Here is a 16,540-nt window from a genome sequence, read left to right on the forward strand (position 1 = left end):
TAATCTGATTTACCCAATAAGCTGCTTTGCCTTGCTGCTTTGTGCTTCTAAATCCTCCTGTTGGTTTAATTTCACTTTTTCCCATTCCCACATACGGCATAACGAGGAGCTATGCTATATGCTCTCCTGGCTCTGCTTTCCAAGGAACAGATGTAGATATAACAATTTGAATTTCCCCATTGTAATCTGAATCAATGACTCCTGTATGTATTTGTACCCCTTTTAAACTTCAACTAGACTTTCCTAAAAGTAATCCTATTGTCCCTGCTGGCAAGGGTTCACAGACCCCTGTTGGGACCCTTGGAGGGGGTTCCCCAGGCAGAAGGCTGTTTTTGTACAGCATAAATCTGCAGCACTACTGGCTGTGGCAGGGGAAGACACTGTACAGGGTTGAGGGAATAGCCTGAGCTGGAAATGCCCCAGTTTAGAACGGGGCCCGGGACGGGCCCCTCATGGTGTTTCCTGAAATCGGGTTCCCTTCTTTATCAAACTTAGAGTGACACTGATTAGCCCAATGGTCTCCTTTTTTACATTTTGGACATGTTTTAGGATCAGCAGTTTTCTTTTTTCTGGCAGCCTGACTCGCTAATTTTTTTCTACTTTTTTAGTATGACCATGCTTTCCACAGTTAAAACAAGCTCCAGGAAATGGTGTATTTCCCTTATTCACTCTCAGTTCTGCCAATGCCCATGCTAGCAGAGCAGCTTTATGCAAATTACCTCTGATACTATCACAGGCCTTGATATAATCAACTAAATGCTTTCCCTCTAATAGGTTGCAGAGCAGCCTGGCAATCGGGATTAGCATTGTCAAAAGCTAGTAACTGCAACACTATAGCCTGAGCAGCTGAATCTGCAATGATCTTTTTAAGAGACTCCTGTAACTGAGCTATAAAAATCAACGTATGATTCTCTTGGTCCCTGTTTTATAGCAGTAAAGAAAGGATGTTGTTCTCTACCTGAAGTGATTTTTTTCCCAAGTTCTAATGCACGCTCCTCTAAGCAGTTCTATGGCATCGTCCTGCATGACCAGTTGTGCATCTAAACCAGCCCAGCCACCAACCCCCAAAAGTTGGTCTGCATTTATATTAATTTGAGGTTGGGCCTGGGTGTTGCAAGCAGCCTGAATGGAAGCTTCATCTGCCCACCAAGTTTTAAGTTGTAAGAACTGAGCAGGAGTTAGACAAGCTTGAGTAAGAGCATCCCAGTCAGTAGGAATCATCTGACTGGAAACAGCAACATTCTTTAACAGTCCCATTACAAAAGGAGAACCTGCTCTGTACTGACTTATAGCTTGTTTAAATTCTTTGAGTAATTTACAGCTACATTTGAGCCTTTTCCTTTTAATATTTCCCTGTTGGTCTAGTGAGCATAATCTAACAGGGAACTTTCAAGCCTCTGTATCACCCTCTCTTCTAGCTTGCTGAATTCCTGCCTGAATAGAACTAAGAGCGGTTGCTCGTGGTGCTGATCGAACAGTCACTGGCAACTACTTTTCACCCAGTGTCCTCCAGGAAAGAAAGATCTGGAGGGTCTTTTTATTCAGAATGAGGGGGTACAGAAGGGTAGTGATGAACTTCTCCCTCCTTTGCCACTTTAACTGGCAAATAAACATGCTCTGTAACCTCTTCTGTTACTTCACTAGACTTTCCTTCTTCATCAGTGTGAAAAAGTTCCAAGGTGGAATGAACCATACCCCACACTTGTCCCATTGTTACCCTGATGCTTCCGAGCTCCCCCTCTCACCACAAGGATTGCTTTAAGAGTACTCGGGTGTCCTCCAGCTAGTTCCAAGTTCTCCAGCCATCACCCTGGCGACCCTTTGACCTGGATTCGAGCCCCCATGATGGACGCCACTTGCCGAGACCAGTGCAGCTGGGGAGACCCGAACCCAATGGTGCTAGAGGAATTAAAGACACACATGCAGAAATATAGAGGTGTGAAGTGGGAAATAAGGGGTCTCACAGCCTTCAGAGCTGAAATCCCCGAACAGAGATTCACCCAAGTATTTATTAACAGCAAACCGGTCATTAACATTGTTTCTATAGATATTAAATTAACTAAAAGTATCCTTTATGGGAAATGAAGGGATGGGCCAAATTAAAGGAATAGGTTGGGCTAGTTAACTGCAGCAGGAGCATGTCCTTAAGGCACAGATCCTCATGCTATTGTTTGTGGCTTAAGAATGCCTTTAAGCAGTTTTCTACCCTGAGCGGGCCAGGTGTTCCTTACCCTCATTTCCGTAAACCCACAACCTTCCAGCATGGATGTTATGGCCATCATGAACATGTCACAGTGCTGTAGAGATTTTATGGCCAGTTTTGGGGCCAGTTTATGGCCAGATTTGGGGGGGGGCTGCTCCAAACACTTAGAATAATCTTTGCATAGCTCTTGTCCCCCTGTAGGGCATTGTGGAAAATCTGCCATTGGTGTGCCCAGCCTGCACACATGCTATCTTATTACCCTTTGTGGGCATGCTTGTATGGGGGAAATCTGCATGTGCAGAAAAGATGTATCACAGCTAAAGGGGGCTAGGGGAGGGTCTTCCCCCACTTTGGAACACAAATGGTGTGCCTATGTTTTGACTGACCTGACACATGTGATCAGATGCACAATTTTCAACTTGCATCAGGTCAGCACTCAGTTGTGGATGATGCAACATTTTAGGTTGCCCAGCCTGTACATGCTTGGTCACTTTGAATCTGACATCGAATGCTCTTAGCGTATATTAGAAACCTCTCCTACTTTACTGTAGAACCAGGATCTCTTACTTAGCAGAACCTAAGCTTGTGGGGATGGGGACCACAAATTCTGCTAGTAGGTTCCTGGAAGAGAACATAATGAGCCACCCCAACTCACACCCATAGTTCCTAGACCCCTAGATAACACATAGGAATAGAAGGAATAGAGCTATAGACTCTAGTTGGAAACTTGACAGAATAGAAACATACCTTTTATATTAAACAGCAAGTTGCTCTGAGAAGAGCATAATGTACTATTGCAGAAAAAGTGATGGCTTCCTTGAATCATATTTTCTATAGTTATTAGTGCTTAAGTCTCTTAATACCGAGAGCCCATGATGTGACCAGCCTGATTTCCTGATGTTGAGGGCCAGCCTCATGAGAAGTCTGCATCTGGTTTTTGTCTTTTCCAGGCTCAAGAAGTATCTGAAAATGACCTGGCCTGCCGCCTCTCAGCTAATCAAAGAACTGTGACAAATGTAAAAGAGAGAGGCAGAGGGAAGTGATCATCTGATGGTTCTGGTCTGCCCTGAGATGTTTATCTGTAATAACGACACCAAAACCTGGACTACGCAAGTATATAGGATGACCCTACAACTGAACATGGGTTAAAAACACCTTCAAATGACCTCTACTTTTTCCCAATTTGGTTGAAGTGGCATCCCTCCAAAAAGTTTTATGATTCTTCATGAGGAGCCAAGTGGTGTCAAACCTAGTTACTCTGGGATAGGTGTTAGGGATGAACTCAATGGATGGGACCTAGGGTCAAATTCCTATGCACTCAAACTTCATGTTGGCTATGTCTTATGATGGGGACTTTGGGCAACTGTTCTCAATGTGTCTGTGAGCCTGCTATTTAGTTGGATACAGAGCTCCAGAACTTTAATCCTGGTCTGGCTGTATTGACTGGCTTGCCCAACAACCTGTTTCACTTGAGTCCATGGCCTCTAGAATTTTCTAAAACTCCAATTAGTTGAGGTAGATATAAAAAGAATGAACAATCAGTCTTTACAATAAGACTGCTAGCTCCTCATTCCCTTGTTAATCAAGGTACTGGTATCTCTGAAGGCCATGTTGTAACCTACTGAATTAAACATGACCACCAAAAAGCAAAACCTAAGGATGTTTAAAGCTGGAACCATCTTTATATATTCAAATGAATACATGCAGAAATACTATGACCATCTGAAAAATGACCCTCTGAGTTCAGATGACAGATTGTGAGCTTGGTCATTCTAATTTTCTAAAGTTAGAATGACTCCAAGAAGACAGTTTAAACGTTTTGTTTCTGCTTTTGCACTTCAAGGGAGTGCTTTTCTCATACTTCAAGGCCCAGCTGGGCTTATTCTTATGCCAAAAATAGATTGCAGAGCAGGGCTTTATTAGTGAGCCTTACTTTCACCAGCTGCAAGAAGGGGCCAAGGTTTTTCCTTGGTGTATTGTCCTCTGAAAGGCATTAGCACTGAATGGTATGCCCAGAGTCGGAGACAAGTAGGCATACCTATAGCCTACTGCACCCCAAACTGCCCCACAAGTTGGCAAACATGCATCAGAGAGTCTGTAGCTAACTGTGTATGGTGGCCTGTAGCCTCCAGACCTGTGGGACACACTGGCTACCTAGGTGGGCAGGAAAGCCCCCATGCTGGGTGAGATGCTGTCTTGGTGCCCAGGCCCACACCTATGGTATACAGCCATGAGGCTGTGCCTGTACCTCCAGTCTTCCACAGGCGCTGTAACTCTTGCAGTGTTCACCTAAGTACTGTGCAGTCTGAGGGACCTGTGCTAGTCTCACATGGTGCTTACACCAGCCTGGATGCTGCCTAACTGCCCCAGTCTCTGGCTTGTGCTTGGGTCAGTCATCTTAGTCCCATGAGAGAGATGTATACCTTGAGAAATGGGCTAAACTTCTCTATGGTATCTTTGTGAGCTCAATTCCCATGAGAAAGGGTTTAATTTCCCCACAACTTACAGCTGACATCCAACGAGATATTCTTTTATGGGGTTTGCTTTTCAAATGCAGCTACAGGTCCTTCAACTTGTTCAGGCTCAATTTTCAGATGCATATTCAATCAATTCATGTATGGACTCAGCCAAATGTGGTCTTGTTAGCCTCAGGTCTAGAAAGATAATTTTGGGATTAAAGATGACTTCACAGAAACTTATATCTTCCTTTGAATTGCTGTTGATAAGTCATGTCGGCTCACAATAGATGCTGTCTGTAGCCACTGGAATTTATCCTCATACAGTTATAAGACTTTCAGTTACCATAGAGCTTTAACCTTTAACTGCTTAAATTGTAGCTTTCCAGTAGCCTTTGACTTACCAATCACCCTACTTAAGGTGGAGAAGCAGTGTTGACAAAAGGACAGAAACAAGTCTGAAACAACTCGGAAACTATAGGTATTGTCTGAGTGTCTATGTAAAGGATACCGGCATGTGTCGTAGCAGTGTCTTTGCAATACTGATGCCATCTTCTGACAAGGAACATCTCATGCTAACCTTACCAAAATGAGTCTGTATAGTTTCTCCCTTTTATAAAAGTTAAAATATTCAAAGAGATAGAGGGCACATTAACTTATGTCTCCCGCTCATTCTGAACCAACTGACCAGCATGTGAGCCAACAGGTGGCCTTTGTGAGCAGCCTGGAGACTTTTCAAGGCTCTGCCAGCCATGTGAGCATGTTAGCATTCAGCCCCAGGTTCAATGTTGACTGTAAAATGATTGGCTTCATCTATAGCCTTGCATGCTTTGTGACAGGTACAATTCATAATGATATGGTCTTCATGTGGCTTAACAGAAACTGAAAAATTTTGTGTTTCCAGTCTCTGTAGCCCACCTCTGGTACTGAAGAGGCCTTTGACTTCCCAGTAGTAAGTGTATGGAATCCCCGAGACTGGGCATTTATGTGAACAGGACCAGACTACGGATGGTGGTACTTCAACTCTACTTCTGCACAGAATGGCCTTTTCCCAAGAATTATTTGCTTTAACAATTTTATAACGTGGCCATGTGAAGCTGGCAGTGTCACTTCCTAGTGCCTAGTGTAGCTGAAGATCCTCTGGATACAAGCTCTTGGGCTTTGTATGGCTGGGATCGACCATCCCAATAGAACAACCTGAATCTCACAGGGAGTGTCTACTCTTTATTAGAAACGCAGGTTGTCATTTTTTGGCACTGTCATTAATAAGACATGAATGTCTTATTTGTTGAATGAGTTCTTAACAGAAATGACAGCAGTTGAATAAGTTCGTAACAGAAATGATAAGCCCAGATGGAGGGTGGTTTTGTTATCTGCAGGTGAACCACTAGAACCTCCGACCCGACCTTGGATTCAGATCACTCTTTCCTCAGATGACTTCAGACGCTTCCCCAGACTGAGTTCTGATTGTAGTGGCTCTCGATCACCTCCAGTTTGCCATTTGTTTTCATTTCCTTCCTTTCCATGGCTTCTGTTTCTGAAATTCTAGGTTGATCTAAAGTATCCTGAAAGCAGAAACTTCTGTGGCTGTTGCTAGTAAGATTCCATCTTTTCAGTCTCTTGTATGATACTGTTGACATACAGCAGCTTCCCTGGAAGAAATAGCTGTTTTCCTTCAACAGGTATTGCTTTTATCAGAGCTTATGATCAGCTAGAAAAACCTTTAGATGCTTGCTTCTATCGAAATGGCTTTAGGCATTATCTCTAAAGATCAGATTAACCTCTTGTAACCAGGAACTTCACCCGGAACAATGTTAGTTACTAAAATATGATCTTAGACCCTGTTTGAGTATTCTATGCTATTGACCTTATTTCAGAATTATAAGCCTAAAGGAAAAACACTTCATAACTTAAGGAGAAAATGACAACTATCCTGCTAACCACTGCTTTCAAATCACTTGCTTTCACTTTTGTGTGCAGTTTTGAACCACAGATAGGAATTTCTCAGGCAGTAAACCGTTCTAAGCCAGGGGATTTGGGAGTGTAGGGTTCTGAGGTGGGCATCACTAGGACCTTATTGGTCTGGGTTCATTCTCCAAGAACCTGAAGAGACAAGTATATAACAATTTGGAGGGACACTGGTAACAAGAGTCTGCTAGGTTGTACAGGTCTCAGATTTGTTGGCCTATCACTGCCTGGGAGTCTGCTTGCATGAAAAGAACAAAGACCATTAGATTTATCAGACTGTGAGCCTATAGACTTGAAATGTATCCAACAGCTGAGATCTAATCAAGGAGTTAAGTTTATCCTTTATACCTGAGAGTCTAAGAGCCATTTAATAAATACCTACCAAAAACCTGCCTATCTTTATCCCATCATTCTTTAAGCAAGTACATAACAGTAATACTGCAGTGATAGTGACCACTGGTCAGACTAGAAAGTCTTAACGACCAACAGCTACCCCCAAGAGGGATTTTTCAAAACACTTTAGAAAAGTCTAGGCTTCTCCTGGCCAAAATGGAATTACAGGATTAGATTTATCTTCCTGCCTGAAAAAACTAAAAACAGATAAAACATCAAGAGTCTGAAAACTGTTCTATCAAGAGCACAAGACTGATGCCTAAGAGGGGAAATAAATAAGGTGACCCTGTAACTTGCCCAGTTTACTGGCTGGAGAGTATCTAGAATGCAGCCCAGGAACAGGCAACACAGCCTAGCAATCTCCCTGAGTTGAATTCTGGCTGGCCCAGGTAGCTAGAATTAGCAGGGCAGAATGCTGGAGGAGACAGCCACACACACAACACCCCAGAGAACCACAGAGGGTCGTCCTTGAATCTTCAGCTGAATGCTGAGCTCCAGGTGCATGTGAAGAAACTACCTTAGGCCAGGGAAGAGCCACCCAAAAGGACTTTAAAGGAAATGATCCTTGGAACTCACATAGCACTTGAAATAATTTTATTCTTAGCATCCAGAATAGAAACCTAACTCATGGGACATAGGACAAAGTACTCAAAGGTGTTGCCTCAGTAATGGAATAAGTCCTGGGCTAGAGCCTATCTTAATCCTGATAAAACCTAAAAGCAAGGCTCAAAAGGATCTAGCTGACCAAGTAACTATCTTAGAATAAGGTATAAGAATAATTCTAGAAATACAAAAATATCCAAAGTCACAATTTCAGGTATCCAATCAAATGTTCAGGCATATGGAGAATCAAGAAAATACAACTCCTGACTGGGTGTATTGACTCATGCCTGTAATCCCAACACTTTGGGAGGATGAGGCAGATGAATTGCTTGAGGCTGGGAGTTTGAGACCAGCTAGAGCCAACATATTGAGACCTCATTTCTTCAAAACTGTTAAAACTTAGCTGGGCCTGGTGGTATGTGCCTATAGCCCAGCTACTCGGTCTGAGGCAGGAGGGTTGCTTGAGCCCAAGAATTTAGGGCCACAGAGAGCTATGATTGTACCACTGGCACCCCAGACTGGATGACAGAATGAAACCTCATCTCTAAATTTTATAAAAGTACAACACATCAATAAAAAACAGGTCTAGAAATCATAACTAGAACAGGGACACTCAGATACCTACATCCCATACGTTCGAGAAAGAAAACTGAACATGTTAAACGGAGGCATGAAAGATTTGAAAGACAAGACTAGTGACTTAAAACTTGAAGGTATAGCTTACTCATACCCAGGCTCTATGATATGGCCTGCTCCTAGGCTACAAACCTGTGTGGCATATTACTGAATACCATAGGCAACTGTAACAAAACAGTATTTTCATCTTAAAGTATAGTAAAAATAGGGTGTAAAGGATAAAGTATACCTGCACAGGGCACTTACCGTGAATGGTGTCTGCAGGACTGGAAGCTGCTGTGAGTCAGTGAATGTAAAGACCTAGGATGATACTGTACACTACTGTAGACTTCATAAACATCATATACTTAAGCTACATTATCTTCATAAAACTTTAGTACCAAATTATCTTTAACTTACTCTTTAACTGTAACTGAAATTTTGGTAATACTTAGCTCAAAACACTGTAGAAACATAGAATGTCTTTATCCTTATTCTATAAGCTTGTTTCTATTTACTCTTTAGATCTTTAGGCTAAGATGTAAGCACACAAAGTAGCCTTGGCCTACATAGGGTCAGGATCCCAATAGCACGTTCTCTGCCTCTACACCTTGTCCCACTAGATCTTCAGAGGCAGTAACATGGATGGGGTTGTCATCTCCTATGATGACAATGCGTCCTTCTGGAATGCCTCCCAAAGGACCTGCCTGTGACTGTCTTAGTTAACTTGATATGTAGAAGGAAATACTCAAATAGTAGATAAACCAGTAAGCAGTCACTGAAGTATCATGTATTGCACATAACTGTATGCTATACTTTCATATGACTGGCAGTATATTAGGTTTCTTTTCATCAGCATTGTTGCAAACAGGCATAATGCATTGCACTACAATATTATGACAGCTATAGCATCACTAGGCAACAGGAATTTTCAGCTCCACTAATCTTATGGGAACACCATCTTATACACTGTGGCATGTGGCTGTAATTGGAGTCCCCGAAGGGCGGGGGAGGGACAAAAACATGGCCAAAAGGTTCCAAATTTCATGAAAACCATAAACCCACAGATCCCAGGAGCTCAGTGAACTTCAAGAAACATGAATTGTTGCTTGTTTTTAAGCAATCTTATTTAAGATGTTGTCCACTGTCTTCTGGCTTGAATTGCTTCTAAAGAAATGTTTCTTATTCTTCTATACATTACATTTTTAAAATTCCCTTAACTAAGCTATACTATAAGGTACTGAGAAAATCTGACAACATACTTATTCCTAGTGAATCTTACACAAAAGCAAAACAATTCTTTCAGCTTCTGTTTTTCCCTCTTTTATCATTGGCAGACTTCTATGATGGTATAAGAAATGCTAAAGAAATTCAGGTAAGAGGGAAAAAATACCAAGTAAATCCCCAGAAATAGTAAATATGTAGGTCAAGACTTATTTTAAAGATAACTCAGTTTAAAGAAACAACATATCACAGGGTTTATAACATGTAGAAGTAAATTGACTATAGCACAAAGTCTGGGAGAACAGAGAAGTATAGCTTCTTGTATGTGAAGTGGCATATTCAAGGTAGACAGGGCGTTTAAGCATATACTGTAAGCCCTAAAGCAACAAAAACAGTTATAGCTAAAAAGTAGACAAAGGAGATAGAAGAATAAAAGCAGGCAGAAAAAAACAAAAACAAATTACACAAAAATAGATGGTATACTTAAATCCAAACATGAGATAAATATGACCCAAATAGCACTACTAAAGTGCATGGATTTTCAAAGTTCATAAAAATAAGTTTCTTGGAGGCAGCCTATGGTTGGCTCTTTGTCCAAGGACACAAAAGGTCAATGATGGGAAGATATACCACACTAACATAGGTCAGAAGAAAGCTGGAGTGGTTATGTCAATATCAAAACGCCTTGGAGCAAGGAGTGTTACCAGGCATGAAGCCACTCCATAATGACAGTAAGAATTAGACTAGATATCTATGTAAATGTACAACTCTTAGTAACAATGACTTAGAATTATAACTCTTCAACTTGGAGTTGATATACTCAATTCCCTTTCACTACTGCTTATGAGCTGTAGCTGTAGAGCTTTTTCCAGTGTGTCAAAGCTGAGGTTAGAGCAGCTAACAGAACTAGGGTAGTGTAACAAAAATGCTATATTAAATTGAATAAGCTAGGCTTTGGTTAAGCACCTTGCCTTTTAAATATAAAAGAGCAAACTGAACACTTGGCCTATTGGTGACATTAAGGGAAAAAGAAAAATGTACAAATATGAGAAATTCTCAAGACAACACAAATGGACAGCAAACACAAGGAAATGCATGTTCTTATATACAACATTGGATACATTTGTCACACTGGTTTAAAAAAATGCAGGCAGCCAGGCATGGTGGCTCACACCTTTAATCTCAGCACTTTGGAAGGCCGAGGGAGGCAGATCACTTGAGGTCAGGAGTTTGAGACCAGCCTGATCAACATGGAGAAACCCATCTCTACTAAAAATACAAAAAATTAGGTGGGCGTGGTGGTACATGCCTATAATCCCAGCTACTCGGGAGGCTGGGGCAGGAGAATTGCTCGAACCCAGGAGGCAGAGGTTGCGGTGAACTGAGATTGCCCCATTGCACTCCAGCCTGGGCAACAAGAGCAAAACTGTGCCTCGAAAAAAATCCAGGCTGTCAAGAATGGGGAGAGGCATCACCTACCAAGGAATATGAAGAAGTGTTGATCCTTAAACAGGGATAGCAAATTTTTAGGGATACCAGGATCTTTAGTCCTTCCTGATTACACATCATATATACTTACCAAAACGTATGTAGTTCTTTAGAAATTGAGATTGTGCTGTTTCCAGGCCAAAATTAGGAACCCACTGTGTTGGGATCTCCAAACTCTACCCAGTGTCAATGATTCACAAGTAGGACTCACAGTGCAGCCATGGCTGCACTGATGGCTATTACTTAACACAATGAAAGATCCAAAGCACAATCAGCTAAGAGAAAAGGCACTGGGGCAAGGTCTAGAAGAAAACACAAGCTTGAGTGGCCTCTCCCAGTGTGGTCACCCAGCACAGGCTTAACTCCCCAGCTATGAGTACAACTCATGATGTGTCTTCTGCCAGGGAAGCCTGTTAGAAACTCAGCACCTAAGGTTTTAATTGAGGTCTAGCCACAATAGGCATCCTCTGCTTTAGTACCTATTCAAATTCCAAACGCCAAGAAAAGGTGTTCATATTGTTTGCACAAGTGACTTGGGCACAATGAGTCATTCTCAACAGGGAGTGGTGGGAACCTGCACACAACCCAAGCTCAAGTGAGTATCCTGCTATAGTAACACTCTTCTATGCACCTGCCTTCCCAGCTTGGGCCATTTCCCTTTCTCTGCATCCTTGGAGTCCTTTTGCCGAGAATCTGTTCATTGAAACTTGTCTTTTGGATGTGTTGATGTTGTTCTGTTGTGAATTCTGGGTTCTACAAATAGAAATCTCACAGGAGCCCATTATAGAAGTCTCCAGGGTCGGGATTATGATTCTCTTTGTAGTGTAAGTTGTCAAGGAGGCACCTCCTTGGGATAGTGTTCATCTTAGCTCTCAAGTCATGCTGGAAGAATGGGCAACATGGCTCTGCCACACAACCTCTCAGTAGCATGAAACTTCCTAGCAGAAATCTACTTCTAGCAAAGCTGTATGCTTGTAGTAGAGCCCGAATGAATTGTAAGAATTGGTGGAGCTAGTCAGTGAGCGTGATCCTAGGCTGTAATCGGTTTTTGAGGAATTTCGCATGTTGGTTCCATGCATGATAAATGGTCAAGAGGTACTTTGCAGATCCTATTGGGAAAAGGCTGAATAACAAATCTCAGAATTGAGAGGACTGTCAGCTTGTGAAGATGTGACTATGGTAGGAGAGATCCACATTTGAGCTTTCATGTGAATATTGCCTCTGTTTCTGTTCTGAAGCAGGTACTATAAGCATGCAGAGTAACTCTTGGTGCTGTCCTGTGGACCTAGTTGTCCTAGAGAAGATCCTGTTCAGACAAATAACACAGGCAAACACTTTTGGCTACTGAGGTCTTTCCACAAAGAAGGGAATCACACTGACCTTTTCCCTGAGATGTGCCCTTCAAGCCAGTGGCCCAGAGAGAAGTTCTAAGGGATGACAGGCACAGTCCTCAGACTCTGAAACATAGCTGGAGACTGACTAGTTCAAATCCAGAATCCTTGGCTATGAGGATCCCTGTAAGGACAGATGTGCCACCATACTTGTCAGATTCTTACTCTTCATTCATAGGAACTCATACCTCTAAGCATGTTCAGCACTAAAGCCAGTTCTAAGTTCTAGTTTCCAAAGAACAAGTTTATGGTCTCTAAACCCTGCTCTGTCAATGTCTCAATCTGCCGGTTTTGCTGTTACCTGTGTCCCTTTGATGTGGACCTATGCAACTTAGGATTTCCAGGCTGAGCCTGGACTCTTTCTTCACCTGTGTTATGCATGAAACAGAAGCCAATAAAGCCCACTCTTTCCTCACCTGTGTTATGCATGAAACAGAAGCCGATAAAGCCCACTGAGTCCCCAGAGGAAAAGTGTGGTGCAGGACTGCAGTCCATGACCATTTCCACCAAGTTTTTATTTACCAGAGGCTGACTAAAGATGCCAAGGGAACTGAGTTCTCATTTCCCAGCTTGGTATCCTTTTTGTGGGGAGCTAGCTCTGACACTACTCAGCAATGTCCTCCCCCTCAGGGAGCAGCATGAAATCCTAGAGTCTGTGCCAAGCTTCTGCTGGCCAGCCTTTGACAAGTCTGACTCTTCTCATTGTTGAACATCCAAATAGCAACCAACAAAAGGATCTTCACTCCCCATAGAGAGCACAGCTCTCCAATAGTCCTGAGTGTATCCTCAGACCAAGAGGTTTCTTGGGCTGGAATAATCTTCTGACCTATACTTAAGATCAAAATGAAGATGGTTATATGTTCCATCATGGCTGCTGCAAATGTCAAATGTGTTTAAATTTACATGCATCTCTTCGAATTTATCCTTGAAAGTGGGATATGGACTCCCGCTATCCAAAGTTTTAGATGGGGAAAATGCAATCCCAGCCAACCTAAAAACCCCAGTCAATTTTCCCCCATATGTCACTAAAACCCTCTTAAAACCCATTACAATCTAAGGAACTCAAAACAAGCAGTGATCTGTGTACACTACACAATGGTGCTATAGACAGGATAGCATGGATTATGACTTCTTTCTATACCACAATAAAGTACTACCAAAAGAGATGGTGTAAATGCAAATGCTAGCATACTTCAAAGTAAAACTGGGCTTCATCAGTGGAATGTTTAGTCACTTTGTCCTTCAAGTTTAAGGGGAATTAGAGTTCACTAGAAAACAGATGGGAAAATTAACCAAGAGTCAACCACCTCTGAAGTCAAGGAATGGTGTACAGTCCTGTGGCCCAAAGTAGATGAATGTGGCCTACCATCTGAAGCCATAGAACAAGAGTCAGTATGTTGTCTTCCCTCTGTTTGCAATTATGTGGCTTGAGACTGTATGCTCTTGCAAGTGAGCATAAGAGAAGCATTGTATTCAAATCTGCAGTCATGCCTGCAGTTCAAGGATTTTAAAGGCCTGGCATTATCTAGCCTATTTTGCTAATGAGAAGTATCAAACTGAATGTGTTTTTCAGTGGCAATTTCTTGGCCCTTGCTAATGAGAGTTGGGTTTAGTTGACAAATGTTAAACAGTCACTATTTAAAATTCTGCAGTCTCAGAAGTTTTTGTGGGTATAGTATAATTCTCTAGAAATAGAGAGCTAGACCTTGCTTAAATAATTCTTGGTTCCTGGATCCTCATAGAGACAGAAGAAACAGAAATAAAAATCTTAGGTATAGGGACTTCAAGTTCTAGTCATCCCTATGTGAGTGCAGTGGAATTCTACCGAGATACTCCTGAGACTATACAACCAAGTTCTTAGTAGTGGGGTCCTTCACCTGAGTGAGCTCAGCCCCCTCCATGGAAACCTGGGTTGTCTTCTGTCCTTTGGGGCTCTGGAATGGCCCTCAGTGGGTCTGAAAGTAGATTTCTAAGCAAGATGCTCTCTGGTTCTACCCAGAGGCCTTTACAGGATGAATTACTGGGATTAGTGTGGTCAACTTGGTTTTGCCAAAGGGGCATGAATGTAAGCCCTCACTGGGGAGGGTCTGCCCTTCTCTGAGAACTTCTAACAATGTCATTTCTCATAAGGACACCTCCACTTGAATGTGATACATGAAGTTGTCTTTCTTTCCTTGGATCTGATTCCTGAACCTGTCCTTGTGGACCAAAGCTCTTATATCCTCGTCAAATGGGAAGAAAGAAGCTTTGAGTCCCAGTTACTTCAGGCAATGGTGTTCTGTCCTTCATCAGGAAGTCTACTGGCCTGTGAGCTGACCTTTTCATAATAGTTAACTCACCTTGTGTCTATCTTCTCTCTAAACACCATCTGCATGGAATCCCCTATACAAATACCTCGATCAGGATCCTAACTGGAGATAGAATCCATCTCTGATTACCCATAGGCATGGGCAGGATTGAGGGAACCAACAAGAGACATTGGTGTGTCCCTTTGCTCTCTCAGGACTTCATGACCACCCAATCCCTCCCAAAGCTGAGAGGACAGGGGAAGTAAAGAGTGCTCTTGGGCCTGACTGAGCTATTATCATGGAAGCCGAAGTCATAAAGGGAAGTGGCCCCTGGCTGGGGAGAAGGCAACTGACTAACCTCCTTTCACTTGTCCCTCCATCACCTGCTGGTGCCTCTCATTGACTATATCTACTCACTCTCTTGCCCTGTCTTCCAGGTGAAGACAAACAGGTGATCCTCTCTGAGCACAGGACATGGTAAAGAAGTTCTCAGGGAAGGGCCAACCCTCTAAAGATGTCATTTCTTACAAGGACATATCCACTTCAATCTGATACATGAAGTTGTCTTTCTCTCCTTGGATCTGATTCCTGAACACTGTCCTTGTGGACTGAAGCTCTTATATCCTGATCAAGTAGGAAGAAGGAAGCTTTGAGTCCCAATTACTTCATGCAGTGATGTTCTGTCCTTCATCAGGAAGTCTACTGACCTGTGAGCTGACCTTCTCGTAACAGTCAACTCACCTTGTGTCTATCTTCCATCTATACACCATCTGCATGGAATCCCCCATACAAATACCTCGATCAGGATCCTAACTGGAGACAGAATCAGTCTGATTACGCATAGGCATGAGAAGGAGTTGAGAGAACCAACAAGAGAAGTTGGTGTGTCCCTCTGCTGTCTCAGGACTTCATGACCACCCCAACCTTCCCAGAGCTGAGAGGATGGGGGAAGTAACCAGTGCTCCTGGTAACAGGCTTCTGGAATCCTCCTGACTGAGCTGCTGTCATGGAAGCTGAAGTCATAAAGAGAAGTAGTCCCTGGCTGGGGAGAAGGCCACTGACTACCCAACCTCCTCCACTTTCTATCACCTGCTGGTGCCTCTCATTGACTACATCTACTTGCTCTCTTGTCCTGTCTTCCAGGTGAAGACAAGCAGGTGATCTTCTCTGAACACAGGACAGAGTGAAGTTCTCAGGGAAGGGCTGGCCCTCCAAAGATGTCCTTGTAAGAAATGACATCTCCACTTTGATACATGAAGCTATATTTCTCTCCTTGGATCTGATTCCTGAATACTGTCACCATGTACCAAAACTCTTATATCCTGGTCCAGTTGGAAGAGGGAAGCTTGAGTCCCAGTTACTTCATGCAATGGTGTTCTGTGTATCAGGAAGTCTACTGGCCTATAAGCTGACCTTTTCATAGGCAACTCGCCTTCTGTCCACACGCCATTTGTGGGGAATCCCCCATACAAATACTATCAGGATCCTAACTAGAGATAGAATCCATCTCTGATTACCCATATGCATGGGCGGGGTTGAGGGAACTAATAAGTTGGCATGTCCCTGTGTCTCAGGGCTTCATGACCACCCCAACCCTCCCAGAGCTGAGAGGACAGAGAAGTAACCTGTGCTCCTGGGCCTGACTGAGCCGTTATCTTGGAAGCCGAAGTCATAAAAGGAAGTGGCCCCTGGCTGGAGAGAAGGCAACTGACTAACCTTCCCCCACTTGTCTTTCCGTCACCTGCTGTTGCCTCTCATTGACTATATCTACTCACTCTCTTGCCCTGTCTTCCAGGTGAAGACAAACAGGTGATCCTCTCTGAGCACAGGACAGAGTGAAAAATGATAGACTAGATCTCTGGAGGCAAACCAAGTAATCAGCACACCCACTCAGATCCTGCTGTCAGCCTA

The 16,540-nt window shown here is 42.9% G+C and overlaps 1 long non-coding RNA gene across 2 annotated transcripts in view; it reads right to left on the reverse strand.

Annotated features, from left to right (window-relative positions):
• The window catches only part of LOC117089352, a 29,816-nt gene extending 14,236 nt beyond the window's left edge, over positions 1–15,580 (reverse strand). For both annotated transcript variants that reach the window (XR_004439562.1, XR_004439561.1), the window contains exons 1-3: positions 15,371–15,580; positions 4,710–4,857; positions 1,746–1,899 (exon numbers count right to left, since the gene is read on the reverse strand). This is a non-coding gene — a long non-coding RNA (uncharacterized LOC117089352). The remainder of the gene's footprint in view (positions 1–1,745; positions 1,900–4,709; positions 4,858–15,370) is intronic.
• Between the last annotated feature and the right edge of the window lie 960 nt (positions 15,581–16,540).

Source organism: Trachypithecus francoisi, unplaced genomic scaffold (assembly GCF_009764315.1).
Source record: "Trachypithecus francoisi isolate TF-2019V2 unplaced genomic scaffold, Tfra_2.0 Lachesis_group11, whole genome shotgun sequence".
NCBI lineage: Eukaryota > Metazoa > Chordata > Mammalia > Primates > Cercopithecidae > Trachypithecus > Trachypithecus francoisi.